Here is a 12,947-nt window from a genome sequence, read left to right on the forward strand (position 1 = left end):
GAAGATTAAAATATTATTCATACATAGACTTGATCATAAACCCACAATTCATCGGTCTCAACAAACACACCGCAAAAAGAAGATTACATCGAATAGATCTCCACAAGAGAGGGGGAGAACTTTGTATTGAGATTCAAAGAGAGAGAAGAAGCCATCTAGCTACTAACTATGGACCCGAAGGTCTAAGGTAAACTACTCACACTTCATCGGAGAGGCTATGATGATGTAGAAGCCCTCCGTGATGACGGCCCTCTTCCGGCGGAGCTCCGGAACAGGCCCCAAGATGGGATCTCATGGATACAGAAAGTTGCGGCGGTGGAATTAGGTTTTTGGCTCCTGTTCTGATCGTTTGGGGGTACGTGTGTATATATAGGAGGAAGAAGTACGCCGGAGGAGCAACGAGGGGCCCACGAGGCAGGAGGCGCGCCCTAGGGGGGGCGCACCCTATAACATCCCAAATTTTCAATTTGGAATGTTATACATTAGAGCATCATGCATATCATATTTTATTTTGCATTTTGGTTGATCCTAGAACACAACTCAATGACCCACGGAGAGAGTTGGGGATTTCGTTATTTTCATATTTGAGTTTTCTCAAATTTTGAGAATAGAATCATTTGATTTTACTTATTTTATCATCAATTATTTCTATTTCAAAAATATGAGAGAGGGAATAAAATGACTTCCCCAAAATAAAGAAATATTGAGGATTTAATAATAAAATCAAATAAGATTTTATTTCGGAGTTTTTCGATGTTTTATTTGAATTTAGGAAAAAAGTGCGTTTTTCAAAATTGCATTTAGGTCCCAAATAAATGTTCACCTTGTGCGGCTTGATTTTAGAAGCCCGTGAAAATTTATTTCGGAATTTTTGGAGTCCGTTTAGTATTTCTTTTTATTTTTCTTCCGAGCGGAATAATAAAAAAATCGGCGTTCGTCGTTTTTCTTTTTCTCGGATTAAATCCGTGATTTTTCTAATCGCGATTCCTGATCCGATTTTCGTTTTAGTATAACTTTTCACTCGTTTATCGGAATCAGGCGATTCAAGTGTCTAGAGTTTCATCTCGAAACCCTCTATCCGTTTAACCAACTTAAACAAGATTTTACTACTGTAAAATTTGCCCTAGATCCAGATTACTAGAACGAAGTTGTTTTCTTTCGCCATTTGACTTTCGTTGCTTCGTTCGATTTGATTCTTTTTGCCAACCGGAGTTCTTAAGTTAAACCTTCTGGTTAGATCTCTAATTTGAGTTTTACCTGTGCATTAGATGAGTACTTATTGTATGCTTGTTTGTTTGTCTGCGATAGAGTACCCGGAGTGCGCCGCCTGTTACTTCGAATCGTTAGGTTTCGCGGATCATCAGCAAGGCAAGTAACACTTTGATCATACCTTTTCTACTACCCAGTTTTATTGCATTAGATCAATCCTCACACCTTGCATGATTAGGATCTAATTAAATTGTGGGATGGGAAGTAGATGAGGTAGTACCTATTACCTGTTATTATCAAACCTTTGGGAGTTACTTCTACATTTGCTTATTATGCCATGCTATGCTAGTAGACGTGGATTGGGTGAGTGATATCCATGACAGATGTGAGATTGTTAATTAATGGTTTATCTAAGGTGGCAACTTAAACGCACATCTGGGTGGATTGAGGCACCTGGGTATTCCAGGACTTGCCTGTTTTCTTTTGGACCGCCACCCAGGCTCAAAGGGATCATGAGGCTATTCATACTAGAAACTTCCGTGTGCAACCACAAGCTATTATGGGCTCTAGCATAGTTGACTAAGTTGTGCGAACTCTTACAGTGGTAGATTAGCAGATGTAGGGGATGTAGGTGGTACGGTCTACCCGATCGTAAGGTGCTAGCGCTTCTGAAAGACTATGTCTCGGTCATCCATCTTCTCAAACACCATGTAGTGCGAGAAACCAAACGGAGGCAATCGAGTCTTGTGGGGAAAAGTGCGCAAACCTCTGCAGAGTGTAATAAACTAATCATGGTTAGCCGTGTCCCCGGTTATGGACATCTTGAGTATCTAGTACCTGGATTTTCATGTGAATCTCAACATGTTACTCTAAATTAATTTTGTTGGGTTATGTTTAATGATGATGCTTAATTGGGATTGAGAATGCTGTCAACCATTCTCAATGTTTAACAACCACCATGATAGTAATTAAATTTTATTCCTTTGAAATAGGGAAAAATTGGCTTTACGCAAAACTGTAACCATAGAGCTTTCCACCAGCCAAATATGCATATAGTATAGCTGTTTCATTCCATTACTCTCTATGTGTTACCTTGCCAGCATATTCCATGTGCTGACCAGTTTTCGGGCTGCAACGTTAATGTTGCAGACTTTTCAGACGACGATTAAGGAGTTTTTAGGTCGTGGTTCTATACTCAGTTATGCCGTTGGAGTTGATGGACTCACTTATCTTCCAAGCCTTCCGCTGTTATCGTTATTAGATGGCCTTAAGCCATATTTATTGTAATAAGTTCTCGATTGAGACACTCGATGTAATAAGTGTGTGATTGCTACTCTGCTATAAATCCTCCGAGTACTGTGTGGTGTCAGCATTACTGATCCAGGGATGACACCGGAGCACAGAGATCAGACCGTTTGAGGTCTGGTCGCTACAGAGATGGTATCAGAGCACACGCTGACTGTAGGACACGACCACTAAGCACAAGACCTAGATCACTATTCACTCTCTTCTCTTCTGACCTCTCATCTTTTCTACTCTTTAGGATGGCTGATGCAAGGAACAAGTTCACGCAACCAGATGAAGATACACCCTTTGGACGACACTTGAAGGAAGTCACTAGATACCTGAACATAGGAGTAGCAAGCTTCACAGGAACCTACAACGCCACTTTACCTGAAGAAGAGCGCTGGATGATTCAAGTTCAAGTTCCAGGAAGGACGTTCATGCCAGTCACTGAGCCCATAGAGTTTTCTTTTGATGCACCAACTTGGAGTCTAGGAAAGAGCATGGCAGCTCACATCGCCATGGGACGCATTGGAGAAGTCTACCGCAAGGATCTCAAGGATACTATCTACCAGATTTGTGGGCACCGAGATGAAAACTGGGAGATGATCAGCACCAGGAAGGATAGATCAATTGCAGCTTTTATCCAGGAGCTAAACCAGCACATTCAACGACAGGAGAACCAGATGTGCACCGACATGATAGATCTGAAGAAGGCTAAGACTAGAATCAAGGAATTGGAGGAAGAACTCAAGGCTACACGTGAAGATTATGAAGAGGAAATTGAAGTATTGGTGGAGAAGAATGACGACCTAATCAAGAAGATTGGAATATTTATGGGAGGCCCTACGCTAGTAGATGAAGACGAAGAACCCCAGGAGATTAGCCCGGAAGACTACATCATCATCGACGGCACCGACTCGGAAGCAAATAGTAGCGATGATGACTATGTTGATGAAGCTGGAGCAGATATTATGGAGTTAACGACCGTAGAATATTTCTAGTAGACCACCTCATCAGTAGTAGTAGTCCACCATGTAAATATAGTAGTCCGAGCACCTTTGCGATAGTTAGATCGATTGTATGCCCTTGTTTGATTGATTGAAGTGAATTGTTTGTTTTGCCTCATGTGCATATGGGTAGTGTTTTCTCTTTAGACCCCTCTATTCTTATATCTCATCTTTTCTAAACCCTCAGATGCCTCCGAGACGTGACCCTGGATTTGCCTTTCCACCGAAGCTCACCCAGTTGATCCAGCAGCAGAACACATTGATGCAGTTGCTAGTCCAGAATCAGAATCAGGGGAACAACAACAACAACCCACCACCACCACCACCACCTGTTGACCACTTAGCCCGTTTTTTTAGGCTGAATCCGCCGGTGTTTTCTAGTAGCACCGAGCCGATAGTAGCAGATGATTGGCTCCGCAAGACAGCTAGGGAGTGGGCCACAGCAGGATGCACAGATGCGGAGAAGGTGAAGTTTGCCGCACATCAGTTAGAAGGACCCGCAGCATCATGGTGGGAGAATTTCACCGCCACTTTCCCAGTCGACACTGTCACATGGGACCAGTTTCAGCAGGCTTTTCGTACTGCGCATGTTTCAGCAGGAGCTATGGCCATGACGAAGCGTGAGTTTCGCAACTTGCGCCAAGGAGGACGGACAGTTGGCCAGTATGCGGAGGAATTTAGTAAGTTAGCACGTTATGCCCCAGATGACGTCGCTACGGATGCAGCTAAGCAGGAGAAGTTTCTGGAAGGACTGAATGATGAGTTGAGCATGCAGTTGATGGTAGCAACCTTCAACAACTACCAGGAGTTGGTAGATCGTGCTCTTACGATTGAAGGGAAGCAGCAGCAAATTGAGAATCGGAAGACGAAGTATGGACAAGGAAAGTACAATCCAGGAGCTCAGCAGAAGCCACATTTTACCCCTAGACCGGGAGGACATTTTCAGCATACCCATGGAGGAGGTAGCTCCCACAACCACAATGGCACCAAGAATGGTAATGGCAATGGAGGAAGCAACGGCCAGAACCGCACCAACCCCTCAACCCCAGCCAAGGACTTGAGCCAAGTCACTTGCTTTAAGTGTTCGAAGACCGGACATTATGCCAATGAATGTCCTGAAGGCCAAAATGGCAATGGAAGTTCTGGGAAGAAGCCGAACCCTTTTAATAGGGGACAGGTGAACCACGTTAGCGTGGAGGAGGTTGAAGCTCAGCCTGATGCAGTAATAGGTAAGTTTTTGGTTAAGTCATTTACTGCACTCGTTCTTTTTGATACTGGCGCATCGCATTCATACATCTCAAGGGGATTTGTGGATAAGTATAACCTACCAAACCAAGCCCTTAGGTCACCCATGTTAGTAACCTCGCCGGAGCAGAGTATGTGGCTAGTCTATGGTGTGATCGGTTACCATTAAGGATTGGTAACTATGTTTTTCCCTCAGACCTAATAGTATTGGAATCTCAAGGATTGGATGTGATATTAGGCATGGATTGGTTATCAAAGTATGAAGGGAATATAGAATGTGCTAGTAAGTCAATTTTGCTTACCACCCTAGAAGGGAGAAGGATCAAGTATGTATCCCAGCATGTGCCAAAGAGGACTCAAGTAAATTGCCTAATAGGAGTTGTGCAGGAGGAAGTACCAGTGGTAAGGGATTTTCCCGATGTATTTCCAGAGGAGTTGCCAGGCATGCCACCGGATAGAGACATTGATTTTTTGATTGAGCTATTGCCAGGCACAGGGCCAATATCAAAGAGACCATATAGGATGCCAGCAAAGGATTTGGTGGAAATTAAGAAGCAGATTAAGGAGTTACTGGATAAAGGATATATTCGCCCAAGTTCTTCGCCTTGGGGATCGCCAGTACTACTAGTGGAGAAGAAAGATGGATCGTTAAGGATGGTTGTTGATTATCGAGGATTGAATGAAGTAACGATCAAGAACAAGTACCCACTACCTATGATCAACGATCTGTTTGATCGATTGCAAGGAGCTAAGTGTTGGAAATATGCCCTAGAGGCAATAATAAATTGATTATTATTATATTTCCTTGTTCATGATAATCGTTTATTATCCATGCTAGAATTGTATTGATAGGAAACTCAAATACATGTGTGGATACATAGACAACACCATGTCCCTAGTAAGCCTCTAGTTGACTAGCTCGTTGATCAATAGATGGTTACAGTTTCCTGACCATGGACATTGGATGTCATTGATAACGGGATCACATCATTAGGAGAATGATGTGATGGACAAAGACCCAATCCTAAGCCTAGCACAAGATCATGTAGTTCGTATGCTAAAGCTTTTCTAATGTCAAGTATCATTTCCTTAGACCATGAGATTGTGCAACTCCCGGATACCGTAGGAGTGCTTTGGGTGTGCCAAACGTCACAACGTAACTGGGTGGCTATAAAGGTACACTACAGGTATCTCTGAAAGTGTCTGTTGGGTTGGCACAAATCGAGACTGGGATTTGTCACTCCGTGTAAACAGAGAGGTATCTCTGGGCCCACTCGGTAGGACATCATCATAATGTGCACAATGTGATCAAGGAGTTTATCACAGGACGATGTGTTACAGAACGAGTAAAGAGACTTGCCGGTAACGAGATTGAACAAGGTATCGGGATACCGACGATCGAATCTCGGGCAAGTATCATACCGCTAGACAAAGGGAATTGTATACGGGATTGATTAAGTCCTTGACATCGTGGTTCATCCGATGAGATCATCATGGAACATGTGGGAGCCAACATGGGTATCCAGATCCCTCTGTTGGTTATTGACCGGAGAGTCATCTCGGTCATGTCTGCATGTCTCCCGAACCCATAGGGTCTACACACTTAAGGTTCGGTGACGCTAGGGTTATAGAGATATTAGTATGCGGTAACCCGAAAGTTGTTCGGAGTCCCGGATGAGATCCCGGACGTCACGAGGAGTTCCGGAATGGTCCGGAGGTAAAGAATTATATATAGGAAGTGCTATTTCGGTCATCGGGACAAGTTTCGGGGTCACCGGTATTGTACCGGGACCACCGGAAGGGTCCCGGGGGTCCACCGGGTGGGGCCACCTGCCCCGGGGGGGCACATGGGCTGTAGGGGGTGCGCCTTGGCCTATATGGGCCAAGGGCACCAGCCCCAAGAGGCCCATGCGCCAAGAGAAGAGGAAAAGGAAGAGTCCTAAAGGGGGAAGGCACCTCCGAGGTGCCTTGGGGAGGAGGGACTCCTCCCTGGCCGCACCCTTCCTTGGAGGAAGGGCCAAGGCTGCGCCCCCCTCTCCCTTGGCCCTATATATAGTGTGGGGAAGGGAGGACAGCACCACCCAAGCCCTGGCGCCTCCCTCTCCCTCCCATGACACATCTCCCTCCTCCCGCAGCGCTTGGCGAAGCCCTGTTGGAATCCCGCTACTTCCACCACCACGCCGTCGTGCTGCTGGATCTCCATCAACCTTTCCTTTCCCCTTGCTGGATCAAGAAGGAGGAGACGTCGCTGCTCCATACGTGTGTTGAACGCGGAGGTGCCGTCCGTTCGGCGCTAGGATCATCGGTGATTTGGATCACGACGAGTACGACTCCATCAACCCCGTTCTCTTGAACGCTTCCGCGCGCGATCTACAAGGGTATGTAGATCCACTCCTCCCTCGTTGCTAGATGACTCCTTAGATAGATCTTGGTGACACGTACGAAAATTTTGAATTTATGCTACGTTCCCCAACACTAAGGTATTTTCCAAGATCGATCTGCGATCAGGATACCACAAGTTGAAGATTCGAGAACAGGATATTCCTAAGACAGTTTTTACCACCAGGTATGGGCTGTACGAGTATACCGTTATGTCATTTGGTCTGACTAACACACCTGCATATTTTATGAACATGATGAACAAAGTGTTTATGGAGTTCTTGGATACGTTCGTTGTAGTGTTCATTGATGATATCCTGATTTATTCGAAGAATGAAGAGGAACATAAGGAGCATTTGTGTTTGGTACTTGGAAAGCTCAGAGAACATCAATTATATGCCAAGTTCAGCAAATGTGAGTTTTGGTTGAAGGAAGTAGGATTCCTCGGACACGTTATATCTGGAGAAGGTATAGCAGTAGATCCCGCTAAAGTTGAAACCGTGACCAAGTGGGAAGCCCCAACAACAGTTGGAGCGATCCGGAGTTTTCTTGGACTCGCAGGATACTACCGGAGATTTATTGAGAATTTCTCAAAGATTGCGAAGCCTATGACTGAGTTGTTGAAGAAGGATACCAAGTTCATATGGACAGAGGAATGTGAGGCTAGTTTCCAGGAGTTGAAGAACTGCTTAGTTACCTCACCAGTATTGATCTTGCCAGACCAGACCAAGGATTATGAGGTGTATTGCGACGCTTCACGTCGAGGACATGGAGCAGTGCTTATGCAGGAAGGGAGAGTTGTTTCATATGCCCCAAGACAACTGAAACCTCATGAGTTGAATTATGCCACGCATGATTTGGAGTTAGCAGCCGTAGTGCATGCATTGAAGACATGGAGACATTTTCTCATTGGAAATCATTGTGAGGTGTACACGGATCATAAGAGTTTGAAGTACATTTTCACGCAGAAGGAGTTAAATCTCAGACAAAGGAGATGGTTGGAGCTTATCAAGGATTATGATATGAAATTGCATTATCATCCTGGAAAGGCTAATGTAGTAGCAGACGCATTAAGCCGCAAGAGCCATGTCAATACATTAATGACGGGAGAAATACCCAAGGAGTTAGCAGAAAATCTTTGTGAACTATGTTTGGAAATAATTCCGAGAGGCTATGTAGCAACATTGGAGATTCAGTCAACCTTGATGGATAAAATCAGGGAAGCTCAGAAAGCTGACAAAGAGATTGCCGCTATAAACGGGAAACTGAGCAAAGGAAAAGCTAAAGGATTTCGTGAGGATGAGTACGACACCCTATGGTTTGAAGACCATGTTTATGTGCCCAATGACCCGGAGATTAGGAAGTTGATTTTGCAAGAGGCACATGACTCACCGTATTCAATTCACCCAGGAAATACCAAGATGTATTTGGATTTGAAGGTTATTTTCTGGTGGACCGGAATGAAGAAGGATATTGCGGAGTATGTAGTAGTTTGTGATGTATGCCAGAGAGTAAAGGCAGAGCATCAGAAGCCAGCAGGATTATTACAACCATTGCCGATACCCGAATGGAAGTGGGATAAGCTAGGCATGGATTTTATCACAGGATTACCCAGGACTCGTTCAGGCTATGACTCGATTTGGGTTGTAGTTGATCGATTGACGAAAGTAGCTCATTTCATCTCAGTAAAGACCACTTACACCAGTGCTAAGTTGGCAAAGATATACATGACCAAAATAGTATGTCTGCATGGTGTTCCGAGGAGTATCGTATCAGATAGAGGAACCCAGTTTACCTCAAAGTTCTGGAAGCAGTTGCACGAAACTTTGGGTACCAGGCTAGAATTCAGTACAACTTTTCATCCACAAACAGATGGACAGACCGAGAGAGTCAATCAGATTTTGGAGGATATGCTGAGAGCATGTGCGCTAGATTACGGATCTAGTTGGGACGATAATTTGCCATATGCATAGTTCTCTTACAACAACAGTTATCAAACCAGTTCAAAGATGGCCCCTTTCGAAGCTTTGTATGGAAGGAGGTGCAGGACACCGTTGTCATGGGACGAAGTTGGAGACCGCCAGTTGTTTGGACCTGACTTGATCAAGGAGTCTGAGCAGAAGGTGAAGTTGATTCGCGATAGGCTCAAGGTAGCTCAGTCCAGACAGAAGAGTTATGCAGATTCTAAACGGAAGGAGACTGTTTACGAAGTCGGAGATAGAGCTTATCTTCGAGTATCTCCACTTCGAGGAACAAATCGTTTGGAGTTAAAGGGAAGTTAGCGCCACGATTTGTAGGACCATACCGAGTTTTGGAGCGTATGGGAGAAGTGGCCTACAAGTTGGAATTGCCCGAAGGATTGTCAGGAGTACATGATGTGTTCCACGTTTCTTAGTTAAAGAAATGTCACGCGGAGATGGCTGACATACCGTTGAGAGACACAGTGCCTTTGGAAACTATTCAGTTGGATAACGATTTGACCTACGAGGAGAAACCAGTCAAGATTCTCGAGTTTTCCAACCGAGTTACTCGCAGCAAGGTTATCAAGTTTTGCAAAGTTCAGTGGAGCCACCACACGGAAGATGAAGCCACCTGGGAGCGAGAGGAAGATTTTCTCAAAGACCACCCTCACCTATTTTCTAGCCAACCCGAATCTCGAGGGCGAGATTCATCTTAAGGGGGGTAGGTTTGTAACATCCCAAATTTTCAATTTGGAATGTTATACATTAGAGCATCATGCATATCATATTTTATTTTGCATTTTGGTTGATCCTAGAAATTCTATGCAACTCAATGATCCACGGAGAGAGTTGGGGATTTCGTTATTATCATATTTGAGTTTTCTCAAATTTTGAGAATAGGATCATTTGATTTTATTTATTTTATCATCAATTATTTCTATTACAAAAATATGAGAGAGGGAATAAAATGACTTTCACAAAATAAAGAAATATTGAGGATTTAATAATAAAATCAAATAAGATTTTATTTCGGAGTTTTCCGGTGTTTTATTTGAATTTAGGAAAAAAGTGCATTTTTCAAAATTGCATTTAGGTCCCAAATAAATGTTCACCTTGTGCGGCTTGATTTTAGAAGCCCGTGAAAATTTATTTCGGAATTTTTGGAGTCCGTTTAGTATTTATTTTTATTTTTCTTCCGAGCGGAATAATAAAAAAATCGGCGTTCGTCGTTTTTCGTTTTCTCGGATTAAATCCGTGATTTTTCTGATCGCGATTCCTGATCCGATTTTCATTTTAGTATAACTTTTCACTCGTTTATCGGAATCACGTGATTCAAGCGCCTAGAGTTTCGTCTCGAAACCCTCTATCCGTTTAACCAACTTAAACAAGATTTTGCTACTGTAAAATTTACCCTAGATTCAGATTACTAGAACGAAGTTGTTTTCTTTCGCCGTTTGACTTTCGTTGCTTCGTTCGATTTCATTCTTTTTGCCAACCGGAGTTCTTAAGTTGAACCTTCTGGTTAGATCTCTTATTTGAGTTTTACTGTGCATTAGATGAGTACTTATTGTATGCTTGTTTGTTTGTCTACGATAGAGTACCCGGAGTGCGCCGCCTGTTACTTCGAATCGTTAGTTTTCGCGGATCATCAGCAAGGCAAGTAACACTTTGATCATACCTTTTCTACTACCCAGTTTTATTGCATTAGATCAATCCTCACACATTGCATGATTAGGATCTAATTAAATTGTGGGATGGGAAGTAGATGAGGTAGTACCTATTACCTGTTATTATCAAACCTTTGGGAGTTACTTCTACGTTTGCTTATTATGCCATGCTATGCTAGTAGACGTAGATTGGGTGAGTGATATCCATGACAGATGTGAGATTGTTAATTAATGGTTTATCTAAGGTGGCAACTTAAACACACATCTGGGTGGATTGAGGCACCTGGGTATTCCAGGACTTGCCTGCTTTCTTTTGGACCGCCACCCAGGCTCAAAGGGATCATGAGACTATTCATACTAGAAACTTTCGTGTGCAGCCACAAGCTATTATGGGCTCTAATATAGTTGACTAAGTTGTGCGAACTCTTACAGTGGTAGATTAGCAGATGTAGGGGATGTAGGTGGTACGGTCTACCCGATCGTAAGGTGCTAGCGCTTCTGAAAGACTATGTCTCGCTCATCCGTCTTCTCAAACACCATGTAGTGCGACAAACCAAACAGAGGCGATCGAGTCTTGTGGGGAAAAGTGCGCAAACCTCTGCAGAGTGTAATAAACTAATCATGGTTAGCCGTGTCCCCGGTTATGGACATCTTGAGTATCTAGTACCTGGATTTTCATGTGAATCTCAACATGTTACTCTAAATTAATTTTGTTGGGTTATGTTTAATGATGATGCTTAATTGGGATTGAGAATGCTGTCAACCATTCTCAATGTTTAACAACCACCATGATAGTAATTAAATTTTATTCCTTTGAAGTAGGGAAAAATTGGCTTTACGCAAAACTGTAACCATAGAGCTTTCCACCAGCCAAATATGCATATAGTATAGTTGTTTCATTCCATTACTCTCTATGTGTTACCTTGCCAGCATATTCCATGTGCTGACCCGTTTTCGGGCTGCAACGTTAATGTTGCAGACTTTTCAGACGACGATTAAGGAGTTTTTAGGTCGTGGTTCTATACTCAGTGATGCCGTTGGAGTTAATGGACTCACTTATCTTCCAAGCCTTTCGCTGTTATCGTTATTAGATGGCCTTAAGCCATATTTATTGTAATAAGTTCTCGATTGAGACACTCGATGTAATAAGTGTGTGATTGCTACTCTGCTATAAATCCTCCGAGTACTGTGTGGTGTCAGCATTACTGATCCAGGGATGACATCGGAGCACAGAGATCAGACCGTTTGAGGTCTGGTCGCTACACACCCCCACCCTCGTGACCGCCTCTTTTGTTCCTTGGAGCAGGGTCCAAGTCTCGTGGATCACGTTCGGTGAGAAAATCACGTTCTCGAAGATTTTATTCCGTTTGGACTCCGTTTGATATTCCGTTTCTTCGAAACACTGAAATAGGCAAAAACAGCAATTCTGGGTTGGGCCTCCGGTTAATAGGTTAGTCCCAAAAATAATATAAATGTGGAAAATAAAGCCCATTATAGTCCAAAACAGTAGATAATATAGCATGGAGCAATCAAAAATTATAGATACGTTGGAGACGTATCAGGCATCTCCAAGCTTAATTCCTGCTCATCCTCGAGTAGGTAAATGATAAAAAGAGAATTTTTGGTGCGGAGTGCTACTTGGCATAATTTCAATGCAAATCTTTTTAATTGTGGTATGAATATTCAGATTAGAAAGATTCAAGACAAAGGTTTATATTGACATAGAAAATAATAATACTTCAAGCATACTAACAAAGCAATTATGTCTTCTCAAAATAACATGGCTAAAGAAAGTTATCCCTACAAAATCATATAGTCTGGCTATGCTCCATCTTCCCCACACAAAATATTTAAATCATGCACAACCCCGATGACAAGCCAAGCAATTGTTTCATACTCTAAGTTTTTCAAAACTTTTTCAATCTTCACGCAATACATGAGCATGAGCCATGGATATAGCACTATAGGTGGAATAGAATGGTGGTTGTGGAGAATACAAAAAGGGAGAAGATAGTCTCACATCAACTAGGCGTATCAACGGGCTATGGCGATGCCCATCAATAGATATCAATGTGAGTGAGTAGGGATTGCCATGCAACGGATGCACTAGAGCTATAAATATATGAGAGCTCAACAAAACAAACTAGTGGGTGTGCATCCAACTTGCTTGCTCATGAAGACCTAGGGCAATT

Source organism: Triticum urartu, chromosome 4 (assembly GCF_003073215.2).
Source record: "Triticum urartu cultivar G1812 chromosome 4, Tu2.1, whole genome shotgun sequence".
Classification (NCBI taxonomy): domain Eukaryota; kingdom Viridiplantae; phylum Streptophyta; class Magnoliopsida; order Poales; family Poaceae; genus Triticum; species Triticum urartu.